The following is a 25,730-nucleotide window of genomic DNA, read 5'->3' as shown; positions in this document are numbered from 1 at the left end:
GCCCCCCTCCCCTCTAGAACCCTCAGTTTGTTTCTTAGAGTCCATTGTCTCTCATGGTTCGTCTCCCCCTCTGATTTATCCCCCTTCATTCTTCCCCTCCTATTATCTTCTTCTTCTTTTTTTTTTTTAACATATAATGTATTATTTGTTTCAGAGGTAAAGGTCTGTGATTCAACAGTCTTACACAATTCACAGCGCTCACCATAGCACATACCCTCCCCAATGTCTATCACCCAGCCACCCCATCCCTCCCACTCTACCCCCACTCCAGCAACCCTCAGTTTGTTTCCTGAGATTAAGAATTCCTTATATCAGTGAGGTCATATGATACATGTCTTTCTCTGATTGACTTATTTCACTCAACATAATACCCTCCAGTTCCATCCATGTCATTGCAAATGGCAAGATCTCATTCCTTTTGATGGCTGCATAATATTCCATTGTATATATGCCACCTCTTCTTTATCCATTCATCTGTCAATGGACATCTTGGCTCTTTCCACAGTTTGGCTGTTGTGGACATTGCTGCTATAAACTTCCAGGTGCACGTACCCCTTCGGATCCCTACATTTGTATCTTTGCGGTAAATACCCAGTAGTGCAATTGCTGGATTGTATGGTAGCTCTATTTTCAACTTTTTGAAGAACTGCCATACTGTTTTCCAGAGTGGGTGCACCAATTTGCATTCCCACCAACAGTGTAGGAGGTTTCGCCTTTCTCCGCATCCTCGCCAACATCTGTCATTTCCAGACTTGTTAATTTTAGCCATTCTGACTGGTGTGAGGTGGTATCTCATTGAGGTTTTGATTTGGATTTCCCTGATGCGGAGTGATGTTGAGCACTTTTTCATGTGTCTGTTGGCCATTTGGATGTCTTCTTTGGAAAAATGTCTGTTCATGTCTTCTGCCCATTTCTTGATTGGATCATTTGTTCTTTGGGTGTTGAGTTTAATAAGTTCTTTATAGATTTTGGATACTAGCCCTTTATCTGATATGTCATTTGCAAATATCTTCTTCCATTTGTCGTTTGTCTTTTGGTTGTGTTGACTGTTTCTTTTGCTGTGCAAAAGCTTTTTATGATGTTTTATAGATCTCAGAGGTCTTTCACCTCCTTGGTTAAGTTTATTTTAGTATTTTTAGTATTTTAGTATTTTTGGTGCAATTGTAAATGGGATTGTTTTCTTAACTTGTCTTTCTGCATCTTCATTATTAGTATATAGAAATGCAACAGATTTCTGTATGTTGCTTTTGTATCCTGCAACTTTACTGAATTCATTTATCAGTTCCAGTAGCTTTTCGGTGGGCTCTTTAGAATTTTCTCCATGGAGTATCATGTCATCCACAAATAGTGAAAATTTTATTTCTTCCTTGCCTATTAGATGCCTTTTGTTTCTTTTGTCGTCCGATTGCTGTGGCTAGGCCTTCCAGTACTATGTTGAATGAAAGTGGTGAGAGTGGACATCCTTATCTTGTTCCTGGCCTTAGGGAAAAAGCTATCAGTTTTTCCCATTGAGTATGATGTTTGCTGTGGGTTTTTCATATATGGCCTTTATTATGGTGAGGTACGTTCCCTCTAGACCTACTTTGTTAAAGGCTTTTTATCATGAATGGATGTTGTACTTTGTTTCAAATGCCTTTTCTATATCTATTGAAATGATCATATGGTTCTTATCCTTTCTCTTATTGATGTGATGTATGGCTTTGATTGATCTGCAAATATTGGACCACCCTCGCATCCTGGGAATAAATCCCACTTGATCATGGTGAATGATTTTTTTTTTTTTTATGTATTGTTGGATACAGTTTGCTACTATTTTGTTGAGGATTTTTGCATCTCCATTCTCAGAAATAATGGCCTGTAGTTCTCTTTTTTTGTGGTGTCTTTATCGGGTTTTGGTACAAAGGTAATACTGGCCTCATAGAATGAATTTGGAAGTTTTCTTTCCTCTTCTATTTTTTGGAATAGTTTGAGAAGAATAGGTATTAACTCTTCTTCTTTTTCTGTTTTTTACTTTTTTTAAATTTTATTATGTTATGTTAATCACCATAAATTACATCATTAGCTTTTGATGTAACTCTTCTTTAAATGCTTGGTAGAATTCCCCTGTGAAGCCATCTGGTCCTGGACTTTTGTTTGTTGGGAGTTTTTTGGTTACTGATTCAATTTGATTGCTGGTAATTGGTCTGTTTGAATTTTCTACTTCTTCCTGTTTCATTTCTGATAGGTTATATGTTTCTAGAAATTTATCCATTTCTTCTAGGTTGCCCAATTTGTTGTCATATAGTTTTTCCATAATATTCTCTTACAATTGTTTGTATTTCTTTGGTGTTGGTTGTTATTTCTCCTTTTTTATCTGTGATTTTGTTTGAGTTTCTTTCTTTCTTTCTTTTTTCTTATGAGTTTGGGTAGAGATTTGTCAATTTGGTTGATTTTTTTTTTAAAGAACCAGTTTCTGGTTTCATTGCTCTATTCTTTTTTTTTTTTTTCAAATTTATTCATTTCTACTCTAGTCTTTATTACTTCCTTCTTCTGGTTTTGGGTTTTGTTTCTCTTTTTTCTGGCTCCTTTAAGTATAAGGTTAGATTGTTTATTTGAGATTTTTCTTGCTTCTTAAGGTAGGCGTATACTGCTATAAAACTTAGAACTGCGTTTGCTGCATACCAAAGGTTTTTGACTGTTTTGTTGTCATTTTCATCTGTTTCCATGTAATTTTTTATTCCTTCTTTGATTTCTTGGTTGGCTCATTCATTGCTTGGTAGCATGTTAACTTCCATGTATTTGTGCTTTTCCAGATTTTTTTCTTGTGGTTGATTTCTAGTTTCATAGTATTGTGGTCAGAAAAAATACATGGTATTACTTTGATCTTTCTGAATTTGTTGAGACTTGTTTTGTGGCCTAATATGTCATCTACTCTGGAGAATATTCCATCTGCACTTAAAAAGAATGTGTATTCTGCTGTTTTAGGATGGAACATTCTGAACATACCTGTTAAATTCACCTGGTCCAGTGTGTCATTCAAAGCCACTATCTCCTTGTTGATATTCTGTTTAGATGATCTGTGGGGTGTTAAAGTCCCCTACTATTATTGTTTTACTATCAATTCATTTCGTTATGTTTGTTATTAACTTTTATTATGTATTTGGGTGCTCCTATGTTGGGTGCATAAATATTTACAATTTTTATATCTTCTTGTTGGATTGTTCCCTTTATGATTAGTGCCCTTCTTTGTCTCTTGTTAATCTTTGTTTTAAAGTCTATTTTGTCCAATATAAGTATTGCTCCTCAGTTTTCTTTTGACATCCATTTGCACGATAGTTGTTTTTCCATCCTTTTGTTTTCAATCTGCAGGTATCTTTAGGTCTAAAATGAGTCTCCTGTAGGCAGCATATTAGATGAGTCTTGTTTTTTCATCCACTCTGTCACCCTATGTCTTTTGATTGGAGCATTTAGTACATTTACATTCAAAGTAATTATTGATTAAAAAAAACAACAAAGTAATTATTGATATTTACATATATTGCCATTTTGTTACTCGTTTTGTGGTTGTTTCTATAGTTTTTGTCTAATCCTTTCTTCTCTTGCTCTCTTTCCTGGTTTGTTGGTTTTCTTTAGTGATACACTTGAATTCTTTTCTATTTATTCTTTGCATTACTGGTTTTTGATCTATGGTTACCATTAGGTTTGTATACAACATCTTATGCAAATAGCAGTTTATATTAAGTTGATGGTTGTTTTAGTTTGAACCCTTTCTTTACCCCCCTCCCCTGTTTTAAGTATATTCACCATCTTAAATCTTACCATGCAGCATTGTTCTGGGTGAGAAATGTTCGAGGTATAAAACAAAGATGAAACCTCCTCTAATAACCAATCAATTTCCCACAAACCTGGAATCCCCTGCCTGTACATACCTGTGTGAACTGTGAGGTAGGCCTGTGTGAACTGAGGCATACAGCAGAGTGAGATGGCAAGAGTAATAACAGTCTCCATGTTACAACTTTACTTTTTCAGCCACCCTGTCCCCAGCCCCTCACAATGGCTAAAGCACTATTTTCTTTCTTGAGAATCCCTTTAGAGCAAAGTAGAGAAAGTAGTCTAAGAAATACTCATTATCAAGAAAAATATAATTTCATATGTACATATAATCTACTCTTTCCACTTTTTATCTGTTTTCATTCCTAGGATGCGACATTATCTGCAAGGAAATGTGTGGTTAAATAGCCAGAGAAGAAGAGGTCAGTGCTCCTCATTATTTTAAATGTAACTAAAATGTTTTCTGGGAGTACCAGAGTTTTCATGATTTGTTCAAAATTGTTATGTAATTTCTTTTAGATTTGGTAAAAACTATTTTTATTATGAAATAACTCAGATTACATGGATCTTCAACTTTATTTTATAAAATTATAACCTTTTTAACCTCCTGATAGTAAAAAAGAAATAATATGCTAGCTCTTAGCATTGTTTACCTTTCATTAAATGCATAAGAAACATTTGATCGTGATGGATCTGAATTAGAGTTTTACTTCCAATAAATTCTGCCTTTTATGTTTCATTATGTGTTGGAATTGATAATATATTTATGTTGTTTTGATCAGTTATGTCCTAAAATAATAATTTGAATGCAAACTCAATCTATAAGAAAAATTAATGATAGAGTGTTATGATTACATTGAAATGTAAAATTTCAGTTTCCATACCTTTGTTTTGTATGGTGGGATAACCAAAAAGACACTTCCAATCATAACAATATAGTCTGAGGATAAAAAGCTGTGGAGAAACTGACTTGGAAATACAGGTTCAAGAAGAAAAAACTACCTTCATTCATTTTTTTTAATGTATATTGGTTAGTATCAAATTGTTATAGTTTTATAATTCCATTTGAGGCTTTTAAAAGATGGGTACATTTTGTTTTTGATGTTCAGTATTTGCATCAATGCAACTATTTAAACGTATGTGAAATTTTAAAATGTCAACTAAAAATATGTAATGAACAGTTTTAAAATTCTTTTAGGGAGTATGTGACAAAAGTTTTTGTAAACTACTATTCTTCAAAGGTAGTCCTGTTATCAATGCCTCACAGAAAAAGGTATCTGGATTAAATAAATTTGGAGAATATTTCAAATCCCCATTTTGAAAACTTAACAACACATATTGAATATTCTGAGAAATCTTGTAAAAAAAATGTTAAATTTGACTTAATCCAGTGTCTCCAAAACTTATTGATCCCAGATCTCTGTTTTCTCAAATATCCTTTTTAATGTCTATGGGATAGTTTTGGGGAAAAGCTGCTCTGTCATATCCCCCTAGCTACTTAAACTAAATAAGTGTCCTGATTAAAATTTTTGAGTGAAATAGTAAATGAGAAAAGTAGAATAAAATAATATTTACACACATGACAACCATGCAAAACTGTTTATTAGTTGAAATAATTTGGGGACCAATATAAACAGCTTAGCATTTACTTGTTCTTTTCTTTTGTAAAGTTGCTTAAAACAAAGACAAGTAAGAAGAAAAGGGAAAGAGTGAGGAAGGGTGTGTCTAGGCAGGCAGGAAGGAATTAGAGCTGATGACTGATTGATTCAGGAGAAGGAGGAGAAAGTCCTCAGTACAAAATAGGGCTTGGGACCCCAAGGGTCGTCCAGGTCCTAGAAGATGTACTGGCTCCACAGCAAACATCAATATCTGGGGAACTGTCTCAGCCAAAGAAGTTGTTTTACCTGTAGAGCTCAGCTCTTGAGATTAATTACTCACTGCAATCTGGTAGACACAGCAAGCTTTGTTTCATGGGCTAAAGGGCCAGTCTCAAACTCGGATATGAACAGTTTATGCCATTTGGATAAGCCATCTCCAGATCATACCATTTTTCTAATAAACCATCTTGGGAAGAAAAATAGCAGGTGGTTGAGGTTTATGATCTCCAGGAGAGCTAAGTTTCTTCTTCCCAGAGAATTCATCTCTTGCAGGTGCTCACATTTCTGTGGCAGATTCAGGTTGTCACATCTCAAAACATCTGTAAACAAAGCTGCCCAGCTTTAAAAGGAAGGAGCGATCTTAGGTGAGCAATACCATATCAAATCCAGTATAAGGCTCTTTGTCACCTACAATGAACACATCCTGTAGAGAGCCACCAGTCTCTAGTCCTCCAAATAGACTAGCCTCCTGGATGAGAATAGTTACTACTGTGATTTAGGTAGGCCTACATCATGACAGGAGGGAAGAGAACAAGCTCAGAGTACCATCTTCAGTCTAAGGAAATATTTGGGCAACTGAGCTCCCTAAATAAAGTTGTTACTCCTTAAAAGTAATCTACCCATGATTATCTGAGAGTTTATCTAATTGCAGATTATCTATAGTAATCATATGTGTGTGTGTATTCTGAAAATAGCCACAATTTTCTACTATCCTACATGTTCTTATATTTTTACTGAGATGAAATTCAGTAGCATACAATTAACTACTTTAAAGTATACGGTTCAGTGGTATTTACGATATTCACAAGGTTGTACAACCACGAGCTCTAGCTATTTTCAAAATTTTTTCATTATGCCTTAAAAATATGTCTTATCCATTAAGTAATTACTCTTCACCTCCTCCCAACCCCCAACCAATGCCTGGTAATTTCTAATCTTCCAATCTCTATGGATTTGCCTATTCTGAATTGGGGGCGGGGGAGGTCTTTATTCCTAAGGACTATTGGTCTGTAAGTTTTCTTACAGTATCTTTGTCTGACTTTGGCATCAGAATAATTCTGGCCTCATAGGGTGTGTTAAAATATGTTCCCTTCTCTTCTATTTTTTGGGGAAGAGTTTGAGTAGAATTGGTGTTAATTCCTTTTTAAATGTTTGGTAAAATTTAGGGGACTTTCAGGGAAAATGGAAGAATAAGAGGACCATAAGCTCACCTCATCCCACAGATACAACTAGATAACTCACACATTAGTGTAAATAACCCAGAAGACGACTCAAAGACTGGCAGAACAGACTCTTTGCAGCTAAATGTAGAGAAGAAGCCACATCAAAGAGGGTAGGAAGGGCAGAGAGCTAAATAGGGACTATCCACAGGAGGGAGGGACATCTCAGGCATGCAGAGGGAGAGGACTAGACCCTCATACCAAGTACCTCAGGCGTGAGAAATCCACATGAAAACCAGACGGCCTGAATTTCACAAGTTTTTACAATCAGTGGGGCTTAACACCTGGAACTTTAAGAATCAGCAAGCTCAGCTCTGGGAGAACAAGGAGGTGATAGGAAACTGAGTCCCTGCCCTTAAAAAGACACCACGACAAACAGCCCTGTGGAAATACAGCATAGAAGCAGCAGTTTGAAAAACACCTGGCATATGCAAGAAGTGGATTTGTTTATTAATCTCAGATCCTTGGGAGACTTTTTAAGGAACAGAGGAGCTGGCAGGTGCCAATTCCTTTCCCAGCCCACCAACTTAGACACATGGACACTTGCGAGATCAGCCCAGTGCCAATACTCGCTAAATAACTTGCTAACACCATGCTTCCCACCCCCACATCCTCCTGCAGATCTGCCTCCTCCAATATGCCCTTGGCTAGAGTCCTATAACTTCCCAAAACTGAAACAGGAAGAAGTAGAAAATTCAAACAGACCAATTACCAGCAATCAAATTGAATCAGTAACCAAAAAACTCCCAACAAACAAAAGTCCAGGACCAGATGGCTTCACAGGGGAATTCTACCAAACATTTAAAGAAGAGTTAATAACTTATCCTTCTCAAACTATTCCAAAAAATAGAACAGGAAGGAAAACTTCCAAATTCATTCTATGAGGCCACTATTACCCTTGTACCAAAACCCGATAAAGACACCACAAAAAAAGAGAACTACAGGCCATTATTTCTGAGAATGGAGATGCAAAAATCCTCAACAAAATAGTAGCAAACTGTATCCAACAATACATAAAAAAAAAAAAAACATTCACCATGATCAAGTGGGATTTATTTCCAGGATGCGAGGGTGGTCCAATATTTGCAGATCAATCAAAGCCATACATCACATCAATAAGAGAAAGGATAAGAACCATACGATCATTTCAATAGATATAGAAAAGGCATTTGAAACAAAGTACAACATCCATTCATGATAAAAAGCCTTTAACAAAGTAGGTCTAGAGGGAACATACCTCACCATAATAAAGGCCATATATGAAAAACCCACAGCAAACATCATACTCAATGGGAAAAACTGATAGCTTTTTCCCTAAGGCAAGGAACAAGATAAGGATATCCACTCTCACCACTTTCATTCAACATAGTACTGGAAGGCCTAGCCGCAGCAATCGGACGACAAAAGAAACAAAAGGCATCTAATAGGCAAGGAAGAAATAAAATTTTCACTATTTGTGGATGACATGATACTCCATGGAGAAAATTCTAAAGAGCCCACCAAAAAGCTACTAGAACTGATAAATGAATTCAGTAAAGTTGCAGGATACAAAAGCAACGTACAGAAATCTGTTGCATTTCTATATACTAATAATGAAGATGCAGAAAGACAAGTTAAGAAAACAATCCCATTTACAATTGCACCAAAAATACTAAAATACTAAAAATACTAAAATAAACTTAACCAAGGAGGTGAAAGACCTCTGAGATCTATAAAACATCAATGAAAGAAATTGAATGCAACACAAATAAATGGAAAGATATTCTGTGCTCATGGACTGGAAGAGTAAATACTGTTGAAATGTTCATACTACCCAAAGCAACCTCCAGATTTAATGCAATCCCTATCAAAACACCACGAGCACTTTTCACAGAACTGGAACAAGTAATCCTAAAATTTGTATGGAACCACAAAAGACCCCAAATAGCCAAAGCAATCTTGAAAAAGAAAGCAAAACTAGAACCAGCACAGTCCCTGATATCAAGATATATTACAAAGCTGTAATAAAACAGTATGGTGCTAGCACAAAACTAGACACAAAGATCAATGAAATAGAATAGAGAGCCCAAGAATAAGTCCATGATTATGTGGTCAATTAATCTTTGACAAAGGACACAAGAATATGCAATGGGCAAGACAATATCCTCAACAAATGGTGTTGGAAAAACCAGACAGCTACATGCAAAAGAATTAAATTGGACCATTTTCTTATGCCATATACACAAAAATAAACTCAAAATGGATTAAGGATGTAAATGTGAGGCTTGAAACCATTAAAATCCTAGAAGAGCAGCGATGGACATTGGCCATAACAACATTTTTCTAGATAGATCTCCTGAGGCAGGGGAAACAAAAGCAAAAACAAACTATTGGGATGACATCAAAATAGAAAGCTTCTGTGCAGTGAAGGAAACAATCAACAAAACTAAAAGGCAACCTACTGAATGGGAGAAGATGTTTACAAATGACCTATCCAATAAAGGGTTAGTATCCAAAATATATGAAGAACTTAATACAACTCAACACCCCCCCCCAAGTAATCCAATTACAAAATGGGCAGAAGACATGAACAGACATTTCTCTAAAGAAGACATCCAGATGGCCAACAGACAGACACATGAAAAGACACTCAACATCACTCATCAGGGAAATGCAAATCAAAACTACAATGAAATAGCATCTCACACCTGTCAGAATGGCTAAAATAAAAAACGCAAGAAACAAGTGTTGGGGAGGATGTGGAGAAAGAGGAACCCTTGTGCACTGTTGGTAGGAATGCAAACTGGTGCAGCTGCTATGGAAAACAGTATGGAGATTCCTCAAAAATTTAAAAATAGAACTATCCTATGATCCAGTAATTGCACTACTACTGTATATTTACCCCCAAAATACAAAAACATTAATTCAAAAGGATACTTTTGCGCCTATGTTTATAAGTTATTTACAATGTCAAATTATGGAAGCAGCCCAGTGTCCATTGATGGATGAATAGATAAAGAAGATATGTTTATATATATATATGTGTGTGTGTGTATATCTATATATAATAGGATAGTATATATAATAGAATATTATTCAGCGATAAAAAGAATGAAAATCTTGCCATTTGCAACGACATGGATGAGACTAGAGAGTATAATGCTGAGTGAAATACGTCAATTAGAGGAAGATGAATATCATATGATTTCAGTCATGAGGAATTGAAGAAACAAACAAGCAAAAGAAAAATAAACAGAAAGACAAACCAAGAAACTGACTCTTAACTATAGAGAACAAACTGATGATTACCAGAAAGGAGGTGGATGAGGGGAAGGGGTGAAATAGGCCATAGGGATTAGGGAGTGCATTTGTTGTGATGTACACTGGGTAATATATGGAATTGTTGAATCACTATATTGTACACCTGAACCAAATATAACAGTATATGTTAACCATACTGGAATTAAAATTAAAACTTAATAAATAAATAAATAGAAAAGATTTAAGATGGTGAAGGAGCAGGCCCACCTTTTTCAAGCGGGAATAGGCTTTTGGGAACTCAGGCCATATCTCAGCAAATCTATTGTAGGAAAGGATATAAACAGATATTAATGGTCAGGTAATGCGTTCCTTTGAAACTTCCAGAGTACCTGCTAGTACATCTTTGCCCACCCACAGAAATCCTCAAACCCCAGATGAAGACTTATGTTACAGAACACACTGAAGAAGACCAGCTCCAAAGCTCAACGTGTGCCCTTGGTCAACCTCATAACCCAGGCTTATGGTCATGTGCATAGAACCTCCTTCCACCTCTCAACTTCAGTCTCATGCAATTGGCAGATAGTACTAATTGGTCAGGCTTCCTTTCCTGTTCCTTCCTTCCAAATATTGCCTCAGGACCTTTTCAGTTTAGGACTCTAAGACATGCTTCCAAGTTAAGAGAATTAGTGTTTAAGACGAAAACTATTCACTGTCTTAGATTTAAATTCCTGAGTGTTATTCATCTATAAAACAATGGGATATGTCTACATGCTTTTAGATTAAGGTGCCATAATTTATTTAACCAATTCCCTATTCTTAAGCATCTGAAATGATTCCTATTTTTTTACAATTGAAAATATATAACTTATATGTGGCATAATTCCTAAAGTAGTGTCCTGGGTTATAAGAAGTCATAGAACAGGGGAGCCTGTGTGGCTCAGTCATTGGGTATCTGCCATCGGCTCAGGTCATGATCCCAGGATCCTAGGATCGAGCCCTGCATCGGGCTTGGCGAGAAGCCTGCTTGTGTTCCCTCTCTTGTTGTCTCTCTCTCTGTCAAGTAAATAAATAAAATCTTTAAAAAAATAGTCATAAAACAAATTTGTAGCTTTTATTATACATATTGCCACACTGTTGTCCCTAAAGATCAAACCAATTTAGAGTCTGACCAAGCTGGATATTTACATTGTTATTTATTTGTGAGCTTTATAGGTACTTTATGCTCTCATAAAATTTAACATTTACATTTCTAAAATTGCTTCTATGTATTGATTCATTGCATTTGCTTGTGTATAAACTGCCGGCTTTGATCCCATATCAGGTATTGATTGGTCATATTTGCATTTACTCTGTCTGTCCCTTGGAAGGCATTTTATCAGTGATGTTTGCCCTTCCTTCTCCACACAGATTGTTGGCTTGCCCTTGGTGCACTGAGGCGAGGGGTCCTGTCATCAAAGGAGAAGCTGCCAGGGCACAGCTGCTCTGTCCTTGAGCCTCTTTGAAGTCTAAACAGAAAGCATTTTAGTGCTTACTTAGTGCCAGGTTAGTGCTTTCCGTGTTATCCGTAAGCAGAGTCAACTCCTGCCCTTTGGGTTTTTATCAGACCTTCTTTCGGGGACCTACTGATGCCCTGTTCTAAGTTTAAAAGCTTTCTTTTTCACTAGTGAAGAGGAATCTTGCACAAATTCTCAGCACCCATGAGTTCTAATCATCAGAATTTTGTGATGTCTTCCTATTCATCCAATTCGATGCTCCTTGCCTGGACTCAGAAGTGAGACTATGTGTACCTTATAACTCCTCTAAGCCAAAAACCGGCCATCATCCCATTAATGCTTATACCTTGTTCTTCACACCTGTGACCCAAGCTTTTAGCTCAAACTTGGACTATTCCAATCATTTTCTCTTGGACTCCATCCTGGATAATAGGAACTGGAGAAATCAGAAAAGGAAGTTGGTTTTTTGTGCCTGGAACTGGAGTTACCACTTGTTTGTGGTCAGTGGATAAAACTAAATAGGGGCAGCCTCCCCAAAATGAGGAGTGCCTCACGAACCATGGAAAAGTCACATGTACTGCTAGAAGGAGTCTCTTTTGGGGTCAATGTATTCTGCCTTCTGGGTAGATGTTAAGGTACCCATTTGGGTAGTTGTTAAGGTGAAGAGAACTTCTCTGTTACCTCTGGTAATGTCTCCTAATCTACTTTTCCCACAACAAGCTTCTTACTCCATGTTATTAGCTCAGGAGTTGTTCAAAGTGGGGGTGGGTGGAATCCATTCAAGATGCATCAGATGGCTTTGGAGCTCAGTCTTCCTTTAGAGCATTTCAAAACTAGTTGCAAACTAATTCGACCCATGGAAGAAAGTTAAGTGCTTAACAATCAGTGAAAAACGAAATAAATGAAAAGTTGAAGTGGAAAGATAACTGCTATCCCACAATGGAAGTGTTATGGTGGAAAAAAGGAACTCACTCAAAAGTTCTCTTAATTAGTCCAAATTAAGATGTTGCAAATATGTGAATTGATTTGTATTTAATTAAACATGGTCTCTGATAAATATGTTGATATAATCTGCTTCAGGTTTAGAAGAATCTTCTGGTTTATTATTATTATTATTATTATTATTATTATTTTACAGATCTTAGTGTGAAATAGAAGAAGAAAATTAAGGCATTTTATAATACTAGAGCTATGTTTTGCAGTGGCCATTAAAAGGCAATGCAATTCCAGATTCCACCTTGGGACCCTTTCTGTTTCACTGAGGAATCTAATTCTTTGTGTTACACTACCTCATTCTATGAGGGGAAGCCCACAAAGATCATCACAATGAAACTTCCTGTGGCCCTCAAGGGCATCCTTTAGGAATGGAGGTAGAAGAAAGCTCAACAGAAATATGCAACTAAACCTCTGGGAGTTTCAGCAAGTGACTGTCAACCAAGGTTGGGTTAGGGGTTCCAGTCTCTGGAAGAGAGCCTTCTGTATATCAAGTCCTTGGCTTTCCTCATTTAGTCTCACTTATTGCTGTGTTAGTCCAGGTTCTCCAGAGAGACAGAACCAATAAGATGGATAGGCAGGTAGGTAGGTATGTAGGTAGATAGATAAATAAGGAATTAGCCCACCCAATTATGGAGGCTGTCAAGGCCCAAGATCTGCAGGGTGAGTTGGCAAGCTGGAGACACAGGAAAACTGATGGTGTATTTCTAGTCTGAGTCCTCAGGCCTTTGAACCAGGAGAGCCAGTGGTGTCAGTTCCAGTCCAAAGGCTGGCAGGCTCAAGACCCCAGAAGAGCTCATATTTCAGTTCAAGTCTAAAGACAGGAAAAAGCCAATGTCTCAGTTCAAAAAGCAGTCAGGCAGGAGAATTCCGTCTTACTTCGGGTAGGGTCAGCCTTTTGTTCTATTCAGGCCTTTGCCTGACTGGATGAGGCTCATGCATATTGAGAAGGACAATCTGTTTTACTCAGTCTACTGATTTAAATGCTAATTTCATCCAGGAACATCCTCGCAGACACACCCAGAACAATGTTTAACCAAATATCTGGGTACCATGTGGCCCAGTCAAGTTGGCATGTAAAACTGATCATCACAGTCACCGGTGTACAGACAACACTGGCTCAGGAGATGTAGGAAACTTGCTATAGAGAGCAAGATGGAGTCACTCACGTCAAGCAGTGACTCATGTCAAGCAGTGACCTAAGCAGCCAAGGGCATTACAGCTAAGACCAGAAATCGCCCAAACCAGCACAGTCTAAAGACACCCAGAACTGATAACGAACAGAACCAGAGGAGACCTGCAGAGGCCCAAGACTGATTAAATACCCTTTAAAAGAGAGGACTTTTGCAGCAAACTGTCAGACTCTCCAGACGCTGACCCTTGCACGTCTGACCACATCAAAAGGCAGCTGCCACCGAAGGCTCTGCCTGACTAATCTCTGAACGTAACAGATCCTCCACTGCTTGAACAGGATAAGCAGTCAGCGCTGAGAGCTGGCCCGGACCAGACCCAGTCCTCATCTCAACTGTGCACGCAGGGACTGACTTGGAGCTGGGTTTGTTAACTTCTTCCCCCTCGTTGCATCTTGCTTGTTGTGTGACTTGGTATTGTGCTTCACTTTGTGTGACGTGTAGAAGCCATGTTAAACGTGTAGTGAAATGTCATTGAGTTTGGAATCCTGAACCTGCTTTACAATTGTGTTAACCTTGCTTTATGATTGAATAAAGCTGACATGGTAGAAAAACACAACTCTTGAGGGGCAGGCACAGGAAGGTTCTTTCCACACTGCTGCACAATGGGAAATATACCCATTTTTACCTCTGCTATGAGGAGTGTGATTTAGGGAAAAATGGGAGTGTAGTGATGGCATCCCTTTCTCTAGATGACAAAGGTGATTAAGTAGAAGGCAGAAGGGACTCTGAATTCCCACACCTTGGGGCCCCTTCCACAGTGGGCTGGATGAAGATGTGCTCAGTAGCTTCCCCTGGTGGCTCTGGCACCTTTTCCCACTGCGAGGCTTTGCTAAAGGAAGGTGAGAGCAAAAGTGGCCATTGTGGGCCCCTGGGACCCAGAGTCATTGAAAGGAGGGGACTAAGGTTCCTCTCCAACAAAGCAGGTATTTGGTCTGTTGCTGTATTGCTCAAAAGCTTGGAGATTTAGCTTTGTGTTGCACTATTTTAATAATCATACCAAAAAGTTATCCAGCAGCTGCCTGGAAGCAGTGTGATGGAAGGATACAGACATTATAGCCCTTTGTGGGCAGTGCTGCTTCTGCCTTCTCCAAGTGCTTCCCAGCCCTGCTATTGATTTTGACTTCCAGGTTCTTTTTGTGAGATTAGTGTGGAGGTGATATTTCTTTACAAACCAGGAAGATTCCAAGAGATCCCTTTATTTTATTTTATTTATTTATTTTGCTTTTATTTTTTTTATTTTATTATGTTAATCACCATACATTACATCATTAGTTTTTGATGTAGTGTTCCATGATTCATTGTTTGCGTATAACACCCAGTGCTCCATTCAGTACCTGCCCTCTTTAATACCCATCACCAGGCTAACCCATCCCCCATCCCCCCTCCCCTCTAGTTTGTTTCTCAGCATCTCATGGTTCCTTTCCCCCACCAATTCCCCCCCTTCATTTCTCCCTTCCTATTATCTTCTTTTTTAAAAAAAATATAATGTATTATTTGTTTCAGAGGTACAGGTCTGTGATTCAACAGTCTTACACAATTCATAGTGCTCACCATAGCACATATCCTCCCCAATGTCTATCACCAAGCCACCCCATCCCTCCCACCCCCCACCACTCCAGCAACCCTCAGTTTGTTCCCTGAGATTAAGAATTCCTCATATCAGTGAGGTCATATGATGCATGACTTGCTCTGATTGACTTATTTTGCTCAGCATAATACCCTCCAGTTCCATCCATGTCTTGCAAATGGCAAGATTTCATTTTTACTGATGGTTGCATAATAGTCCATTGTATATATATATACCACATCTTTATCCATTCATGTGTTGATGGACATTTTGGCTCTTTCCATAGTTTAGCTGTTGTGGACATTGCTGCTATAAACATCAGGGTGCACATACCCCTTTGGATCACTACATTTTTATCTTTGGGGTGAATACCCAGTAGTGCAATTGCTGGGTCATAGGATCTATTTTCAACTTTTTGAGGGTAGCCAACAGACACATGAAAAAGTGCTCAACATCGCTCGGCATCAGGGAAATCCAAAGCAAAACCTCAATGAGATACCACCTCACACGAGTTGGAATGGCTAAAATTAACAAATCAGGAAACGACAGATGTTGGTGGGGATGCAGAGAACGGGGAACCCTCCTACACTGTTGGTGGGAATGCAAGCTGGTACAGCTACTCTGGCAAACAGTATGGAGGTTCCTCAAAAAGTTGAAAATAGAGCTTTATTTATTTTTTATTTTATTTTATCATGTTATGTTAATCACCATACATTACATCATTAGTTTTTGATGTAGTGTTCCATGATTCGTTGTTTGCGTATAACACCCAGTGCTCCATGCAATACGTGCCCTCTTTAATACCCATCACCAGGCTAACCCATCCCCCCACCCTCCCTCCCCTCTAGAACCCTCAGTTTGTTTCTCAGAGTCCATAATCTCTCATGGTTCGTCTCCCCCTCCGATTTCCCCCCCTTCATTTTTCCCTTCCTACTATCTTCTTCTTCTTCTTCTTCTTTTTTTAACGTATGATGTATTATTTGTTTCAGAGGTACAGGTCTGTGATCCCCAACAGTCTTACGTAGTTCACCATAGCACATACCCTCTCCAATGTCTATCACCCAGCCACCCCATCCCTCCCACCCCTCACCACTCTAGCAACCCTCAGTTTGTTTCCTGAGATTAAGAATTCCTCATATCGGGGCACCTGGGTGGCTCAGTCATTAAGCGTCTGCCTTCGGCTCAGGTCATGACCCCAAGATCCTGGGATCGAGCCCCACATCAGGCTCCCTGCTCGGCAGGAAGCCTGCTTTTCCCTCTCCCGCTCCCCCACTTGTGTTCCTTCTCTCGCTCTGTCTCTGTCAAATAAATAAATAAAATCTTAAAAAAAAAAAAAGAATTCCTCATATCAGTGAGATCATATGTTACATGTCTTTCTCTGATTGACTTATTTCGCTCAGCATAATACCCTCTAGTTCCATCCACGTCTTGCAAATGGCAAGATTTCGGTTTTTTGGTGGGTTTTTTTGATGGCTGCATAATATTCCATTGTATATATATACCACATCTTCTTTATCCATTCATCTGTTTGATGGACATCTTGGCTCTTTTCCATAGTTTGGCTATTGTGGACATTGCTGCTATAAACATTGGGGTGCACATACCCCTTCGGATCACTACATTTGTGTCTTTGGGGTAAATACCCAGTAGTGCAATTGCTTGGTCATAGGGTTCCTCTGTTTTCAACTTTTTGAGGAACTTCCATATTGTTTTCCAGAGTGGCTGCACCAGCTTGCATTCCCACCAACAGTGTAGGAAGGTTCCCCTTTCTCCACATCCTCGTCAATCTCTGTCGTTTCTGGACTTGTTAATTTTAGCCATTCTGACTGGCGTAAGGTGGTATCTCATTGAGGTTTTGATTTGGATTTCCCTGATGCCACGCGATGTTGAGCACTTTTTCCTGTGTCTGTTGGCCATCTGGATGTCTTCTTTGGAAAAATGTCTGTTCATGTCTTCTGCCCATTTCTTGATTGGATTATTTGTTCTTTGGGTGTTGAGATTAATAAGTTCTTTATAGATTTTGGATACTAGCCCTTTATCTGATATGTCATTTGCAAATATCTTCTCCCATTCTGTCGTTTGTCTTTTGGTTTTGTTGACTGTTTCTTTGCTGTGCAAAAGCTTTTTATCTTGATGAAGTCCCAGTAGTTCCTTTTTGCCCTTGCTTCCCTTGCCTTTGGAGATGTTTCTAGGAAGAAGTTGCTGCGGCTGAGGTCGAAGAGGTTGCTGCCTGTGTTCTCCTCTAGGATTGTGATGGACTCCTGTCTCACATTTAGGTCTTTCAACCATTTGGAATCTATTTTTGTGTGTGGTGTAAGGAAATGGTCCAGTTTCATTCTTCTGCATGTGGCTGTCCAATTCTCCCAACACCATTTGTTGAAGAGACTGTCTTTTTTCCATTGGACATTCTTTCCTGCTTTGTCAAAGATGAGTTGACCATAGAGTTGAGGGTCCATTTCTGGGCTCTCGATTCTGTTCCATTGATCTATGTGTCTGTTTTTGTGCCAGTACCATACTGTCTTGAGGATGACAGCTTTGTAATAGAGCTGGAAGTCCAGAATTGTGACGCCGCCAGCTTTGCTTTTCTTTTTCAATATTCGTCTGGCTATTCGGGGTCTTTTCTGGTTCCATATAAATTTTAGGATTATTTGTTCCATTTCTTTGAAAAAAGTGGATGGTATTTTGATATGGATTGAATTAAATGAGTAGATTGCTCTAGGTAGCATTGACATCTTCACAATATTTGTTCTTCCAGTCCATGAGCATGGAAGGTTTTTCCATTTCTTTGTGTCTTCCTCCATTTCTTTCATGAGTATTTTATAGTTTTCTGAGTACAGATTCTTTGCCTCTTTGGTTAGATTTATTCCTAGGTATCTTATGGTTTTGGGTGCAATTGTAAATGGGATAGACTCCTTAATTTCTCTTTCTTCTGTCTTGTTGTTGGTGTATAGAAATGCCACCGATTTCTGTGCATTGATTTTATATCCTGCCACTTGACTGAATTCCTGTATGAGTTCTAGGAGTTTTGGGGTGGAGTCTTTTGGGTTTTCCACATAAAGTATCATATCATCTGCAAAGAGTGAGAATTTGACTTCTTCTTTGCTGATTCGGATGCCTTTTATTTCCTTTTGTTGTTTGATTGCTGTGGCTAGGACTTCTAGTACTATGTTGAATAGCAGTGGTGATAGTGGACATCTCTGCCATGTGCCTGACCTTAGGAGATAGCTCTCAGTTTTTCCCCATTGAGAATGATATTTGCTGTGGGTTTTTCATAGATGGCTTTTATGATATTGAGGTATGTACCCTCTATCCCTATACTCTGAAGAGTTTTGATCAAGAAAGGATGCTGTACTTTGTCAAATGCTTTTTCTGCATCTATTGAGAGGGAGAGCCCTTTATTTTAAATGTTTAATTGAAAACTCTAGAAAGAAAAAAGAAATACTCACCTTTATGGAGAAATACATCATGAGAGGGAGTTCTCTTTATTCCTGTTTGCTGTTTAAGAGTTTAAAAGGCTGGTAGAGAGGGCTCTTCTTTTTCTGTTTTCCTACTCTTTAGCATCCCTTTGTTAACTCACCCACCTTCTTTCTAGAACTTTTCACACAAGCCAGCCCCAGACCAATTTCCTAGTTGTGTGGCAAGAGAGGAAGTGGAAATGATTTATGCACGTGTAAGGTACTTGCTATCCGGCACAACATGATTGCATAAGACTGTCTAACAAGAGAGTGGTGGTTGGGGGTGAGAGGACATTAGTAACAGGACTGGAAGTGCCAGGGTGTTAAGCAAATGGGGAAATTCATTTCACCTTCCCTTCCAAAGAGGAAATGACCCACCCTGCCTCCCCCCGCCAGAGTAACACTTCAAGTAAAAATGTGGAACATTTCAAAAGACAGAACTCCAGCCCTCCACAACCATAGCCAGGAGCTGGCAGAGGACTTTGGAAGGAAGCAAAATTTTATAGAAATAAACCAACAAGGATTTACTTCTTATAGATGACACTGGTTGTACACAAGCCAAGTGTCAACGGTGGTAGTGAGGTCTTGAAGCCAGGATCAAATAGCCCAGAGTCCATTAGACAGCAGGAGACAAGAGTAGGAGGCCAGCAGATGCACACCCTGAAGAGGGTCTGAGCTGAACAGAATTAGTCTCTCAGTCACTAGGGGAACTTGAAGTTAAGAGCCAAGTGCCTGGGAGGCATTGACAGACTGTTGGTAAATTTTTCAGGTGTTTGAGAGAAGTGATGAATAGAACCAGGGGAAAGGAAGAAATATGCCAAATAGAACAGCCATGGGAATGAGTTCCCCAGGGAATCATGGGCAGCAAGTTTGGGATATCCCAACTGCAGGAGAACAAAGCAGAGCTCTGGAACTACAGGATCAGGGCACAGGCAGGGAATATTCAGGTCTCATGGACAGGTATGAGCTACAGATTGAGTGAGGATGGAGCAGACATGCCCTAGCAGTCCAACCATATGAGGATATGGAGTTAGCACGTTTATATTATTTAAGACATTATCAAGAAAGAAAAAACGAAGTGAATCTGATCTAAGAGGTGTGCATTCTCTTCTGTTATTTTTATGCTTCTGGCTGATTTGTAGCCTTGGGGTGATGTTGAATGGAGCAGAGGCCCAAGATTTATGCTAATTGTGAGCATCTTTGAGCAAATGTGTATGTATGTTTGGGGGGAGGGTGGATAAACAGTGAGGTTAGTTACCAGGTGAGCTGGACTTGGGCTGTGTGAGGGAGACCATGGCAGGGGCGAGGGAAGGCTAGTGTTGAAGGCCCCATAATTTCTTCTCATCTAACTGCTAAAATCTCTTGGATCTGAGACAGATCAAATTGCTACCATCTGAATGATGACAGTGGGAGCCAAAGCAAACCCTACTTTTTAGTGGGGCTGTGGGGTGCAACGACTTGGAGTCTGTGGAGCCACAAGATACATTCATTCATTTATTTGCTCATTTACTCATCCATTTATTTATTCACTTATTCCATAATCATTATTATAAACTAAGTTCCACCAGTTGGGTGTTTTTCCCACTTTGTGATTGATGGAATTGCCATGAACTATAAACTTATTTACATTTCCTTTTCTCTTCAGCACAGCAGCCAGCAGGAAGGAGTAGATGCAGATGGGGTAGAGGCAGGCAAGGAAGATGAGCCAGGTAAAACTGAAGACGTGCCAGTTAGGAGGTTTTGCTGACATCTTCCTCGGCTTTATAATCTGGCTCCCCCCTTGCCCCCATTTCCAGCCCGCATGCCCAGACACTTCCCTGATGCCCCATGTCTAGCCAGCTCTAACCACTAACTGAACATCTCCACATCTCTATGTGAACTGGGAATAATATCACCGCAGTTATCGAGAGCTTTTAATGTGCTGAGGGCTAAGGTAGTTGCTCTATGTTCAAGATCACATTGATCCTCACATGCACCCCATACGGGTGAGGAAATTGGGGTTTAGAGAAGTAACAAGCCCAAAGTTACTCAGTAATGCTATTTCCTGCAGCACTGGAAGTTTCTTCTGCCTGCAGAAGAAAATGTGCTTTCACAGGAAGTCAATCAAAATGAGTATGAGTTTGTATTAGTTTCCTAGGGCTGCCATACAAAGAAGCACAAACCAGATGGCTTAGAACAACAAATTTATTGTTTCACGATTCTGGAGCCAGAACTCTGAGGCCAAGGTGTGGGCAGGGCGATACTCCCTCTAAAGAAGTTAGGGAAGGTTCTATTCCTGGTCTTTTCCCGGGCTTCTACTAGTTCCTTGGCTTGTGGCAGCCTAACTCCATTCTTCACATGGCCTTCTCCCTGTGTGTGTCTGTATCCAAATTTCCCCTTTCTATGAGGACACCACTCATGTTGGATTAGGGGATAGCATATTCCATTATGACCTCATCTTAGCTAATTATATCTGCAAAGACCCTGCTTCCAAATAAGGTCACATTCTGAGCACTGGGGGTACTTCAACATATGAATTTGGGGGAGGGATATAATTCAACCTGTACAACTGTTTTGTGACCTATTTCTCTACTGTTCTAACAGGACCACACACAATTTCCTCCTACCCATGTGGAGGGGAGTGGGACCAGTGGGGAATGAAGAGGGGAACGGTGTGGGGGCGCGGCATGGATGAGCTCTCTCTCCTACTTCTAAGACTTGCACATCATCAGGCTGTGTCCATTTTTCCTAAAGGGGATATGGGGACTCCCTCGTTTTAGGATGCACATGCCCTCTGTGTACACAGGTAACTTCTCCTTCACTAGGGGCAAACACCCGATTAGGTACTTCTTTCCCAGTTCAAGGATCTAATGGTACAGATTGCCATCCATGGTGTTCCTTCTGTGGTCTCTTTCTTCCCACATTAGGAGTCCACTGATGGTCATTCAGGCCTTTAGTCAACACACATAGATGCAGTTCCTGCTGTATGCAGGGCACAGGGAGCCCATGCATCAGGGTCTCAGAAAACATGCAGTCTTATGGGACAGGAGCCAGAATACCAGGCAGGAGGTTTGTTAACAAAAGAGAACAGACAAAATACTGATGTTTTGCTTCTCTCTTGGAGGACTTGGGGAAGGCTTTTAAGAGATGTGCAGTAGTCTGACATTGGGGAAAGGTGGTGATTCTGAGAAGGGGCGGGATGGCACAGGCTCTCAGGAAGCAGGAACAGTGTGGGAAGAGAGGCAAAGCCCAGAGCATGCATTGTTTGGTTTAGATAAAAACTGTGAGCTATTTCAAGTGGAAAAATGGGGTAATAATTTTGGACAGGTGGATTGATTAAAGGGTCTTAAATGACAGGGTAAAGAATGTGGACTTAGAGAATCTTTGAGGAGTGCCTGGGTGGTTCAGTCAGTTGAACATCCAACTCTTGGTTTTGGCTTGGGTCATGATCTCATGGGTCATGATCTTACGGGTTATGGGATGGGCCTGTGTCGGGCTCCATTCTCAGCGGGGAGTCTGCTTGAAGGTTCTCTCCCTCTGCCCCTCCCCCTACTTGCATGTGCTCTCTTGCTCTCTCTTTCTTTCAAATAAATAAATAAATCTTTTTTTTTTAAAGGAAAGAGTCTCCTTGAGAATGTTTCCTTCCTCAGTTTTTTTTTTCTTTTCCCTTCCCAATGAAAACATGATCTTTGTGGTAGGCAGAATAATGGGTTCCAAAAATATGTCCACACCTTCATCCCCAGTACCTGTGAATATGTTACCTGATGCAATAAAGGGGATTTTGCAGCTATGATGAGGGTTAAGGGCCTTAAGATGGGAAGACTTTCCTGGATTAATGGGATGGGCCCAATTTAATCATATGAATCCATAAAGTCAGAGAACACTTCTGGGACAGAGAACTAAGGAAATGCCAGCATGGGGAGGACTTGGCTTTGAAGATGGAGGAAGGGCCACTGGGTACTGGAAAAGGCAAGGAAATGGATTTTTCCCTGGAACCTACAGAAAGGAACACAACCCTATTGATGCCTTCATTTTGGCTCAGTGAGACCCATATGGGATATCTGACATTCAGAACTGTAGGACAATAAATTTATGTTGTTTTAAGCCAGTACATTTGTGTTAACTTGTTACTGGGCTGCTTGGGCCTTATAGGGCACCTGGTTCCATTCCGTGAGGTTACTTTCTGACCTAGGAAACTCAAGTGCAGCTCAGCTAGCCCCGTGCTTGTTCCATTCCTCGACAATTCCTTCCTCAACCCTCTACCCTTCTCTGGTAGCTGGTGGTAGTGGTGGGACAGGAGGGCATTTTCACTGGCACCAGACCTAATCTGGGACTGTTTCAGGCAGGAATCAACAGCCATACAACAATGCATCAGTTTCCCAACTTCCATGGTTATCAGGTTAAAATGTAGCCATTTATAGCTTCTCTATGGAAGCCACCTCTGTGCATTGCTTTCTATATCCTAAAAATAAGAGAATAAAATAGTTTTACAAAACAAAAAGAAGAATAAAGGAAAGAGAGAGAGAGCCCCCATACAGATTCTCATAAAAATCAAACAAAGGGACGAGGATGGGGAAGCCAAGGACATTGAACTTTAGGCCTGCTGCCTGATAGCCTTTAGATGCAGGGCACATGGGTCACTTTCTTTTCCCGGATTCTATATATAGCATGTCAGTTAGACCAGCCTTTTCTCCAGAGTCCAGCTCCACTCCACAGTAGATTTCCACCTGCAGGAATTTTGGGAAGAGGGGGAGCTGCTTTGGTTTGCACTTTCCTTCTTCATATTTGGTGCTATAACTAGTTCTGAAGTCATTGTTCTTTCTAAAGAGATGGTTAGATGAAGTAGGTAATAAGAAAAAGTATTGCTTTCACAGCCTTCATTGTTCCAATAGAGAGGGCAATTCCTTTTAAAAGAAATGATGCAAGCTATGGCTCTGTGTGTATTTACCAACACATTACAGCCCAGTTGCCAACTCTTAATTGACAATAAGATCATGAATAGTTGCTAGCTAATCCGGATATTTACTAATGGCCAGCAGAGACAGAAACGTCTTCTTTAGACGGCTGATGCTGCCACTGGGTGCCAGAAGTTACTGGCAACCCTTGCTTCTCTCATTCTTTCCTCTGAATAGCCAAACCTCCCTGTGGCTGCAGTTTTCCTTTTCTATAACCGATTGCTTCCATTTTACTGCTCACACCAGTGTGTTGGACATTTACCTGCATCTTCCCACAGTGTTTTATTGCTGAGTGCTGGAAATTAGATCACACATACATCAAAGGCACTTCCAAACTGATTTGAAAATTTGTTCCTTTGGCATTTCAAAACATGCGTATTTCTCACTCCCTGTTGTTGTTGTTGTTGTTGTTTTGCCAGAGTATTAAACATGGAAAAACCAAAATTTATTCATTAGTTGGAAGGAAAAGATTGTGAATATTTTATTTATTCAAAATGCAAACTAATATAATTTGAGGCACAGAATTTTAAAGCCAGGAGTCTGGAAAATGTCTTCCAGAATAAAAGGGATGGCCCTTATCACTTATGAAGTAGTCTTTCCAAAATAAATGAACTGGAAACTAATGAAACCTCTAGATCTATTTACACAAAAAATAGAAGACAGATAAATGAACATATTAAATGGCAGCATGGAGTTGCCATCCATAAAATCCATACCAGGAGAAACTATAGGACGAATGGCCCAATTTCCTCAATAAGTATATTAGAAGGAATAGAAAGAGAGAGAATATCTGAGGGGCATCTTACAGGTTAATCGATTTAAAATGTATCAGTCATTTGCAATGTGCAGACCTTAGTATGGAGACAACTGGAAATTTGAACATTGACTTCATATTTATAATTTTAAGGAATTATTGTTAATTTTTAAAGTTGTTATAATAGTAGTGTGAATATACACTTTTAAGATTTATTTATTTATTTTGAGAGAGTGAGAATGAGAGAGAGAGAGAGAGAGAGCACATGAGAGGGGGGAGGGCCAGAGGGAGAAGCAGGTTCCTCGCTGAGCGGGAAGCCCGATGCGGGACTCGATCCCGGGACTCCAGGATCATGACCTGAGCCGAAGGCAGTCGCTTAAACAACTGAGCCACCCAGGCGCCCTGAATATACACTTTTAAAACGATTCCTTATCTTTTAGAAATACCAATGGAAATATTTACAAGGGAAAGATCCTGGGTTTGCTTCAAACCATGTAGTAGGCAGAAGGTGAACCAAGGTTGACATGAATTAATCATAGTGGGAGCAGGGATTTGGGTACACAGATATTCATTAAACTATTCTACTTACACAATGTTTGAAATTTTCCACTAAAAAATGTAAAATAAAAAGCATTGCTTAATGTAAAAATATAGAATCCACTGATGTCCTTAAAATTGCCCACATTAAAGGAAAAATCAGAAGTGACATGGGTATAAGTTTCTAGATATCTGCAACTCCTCCTTGCCAGTCCATGTCACCTCCCTGGACACCTCCCATCCTACCTCGCTCTCCAAAGTACTGTAGGTCTGGTTGCTCATGGAGAACTTAGGTGAAAGTCTGAGTAATGTGTAGCACTGCATTAGCCTTCAGAGGACTGGCTATTTCCATTGTTCTCAGCTCCCTTCTTGGTCCCCACAGCCCTCTCACTTCCGGGGTGCCCACAGAAATTTAAAAAAAATTTTTTTTATTAGTCACCATACAGCACATCATTAGTTTTTGATATAATGTTCCATGATTCATTGTTGGACCTTTTTATTCAAAAAGCAGTTTATTTTGCTCATTCCAAGTCTGTCCTGACAACTCCATGAGGACTCCTTTCCTTATTGTACATATAGCACAGCTCTTTCCCTGAGGAAAACCTTCACAGCTTAAAAATCAGGGCAGTGGACTGCAGAAATGGCTACAATTTTTGC

General features: G+C 39.6%; 1 protein-coding gene across 5 annotated transcripts in view; it reads left to right on the top strand.

Annotated features, from left to right (window-relative positions):
* Positions 1-25,730, top strand: part of RFX8 (RFX family member 8, lacking RFX DNA binding domain) — a 251,754-nt gene that overhangs the window by 99,562 nt on the left and 126,462 nt on the right. For 3 of the 5 annotated variants that reach the window (XM_027622418.2, XM_027622415.2, XM_027622411.2), the window contains exon 5: positions 4,180-4,232. The gene's annotated coding sequence lies outside the window, so the exon portion shown is untranslated. Of the gene's footprint in view, positions 1-4,179; positions 4,233-11,554; positions 11,690-25,730 lie in introns of all 5 variants that reach the window. The other 2 variants (XM_027622412.2, XM_027622410.2) reach the window with 1 other exon arrangement.

The sequence above is a fragment of the Zalophus californianus genome, chromosome 8 (assembly GCF_009762305.2).
Source record: "Zalophus californianus isolate mZalCal1 chromosome 8, mZalCal1.pri.v2, whole genome shotgun sequence".
NCBI classification, from domain to species: Eukaryota; Metazoa; Chordata; class Mammalia; order Carnivora; family Otariidae; genus Zalophus; species Zalophus californianus.
Note: the sequence above shows the minus strand (reverse complement) of the source record. Positions and strands in the feature narration are given on the sequence as shown.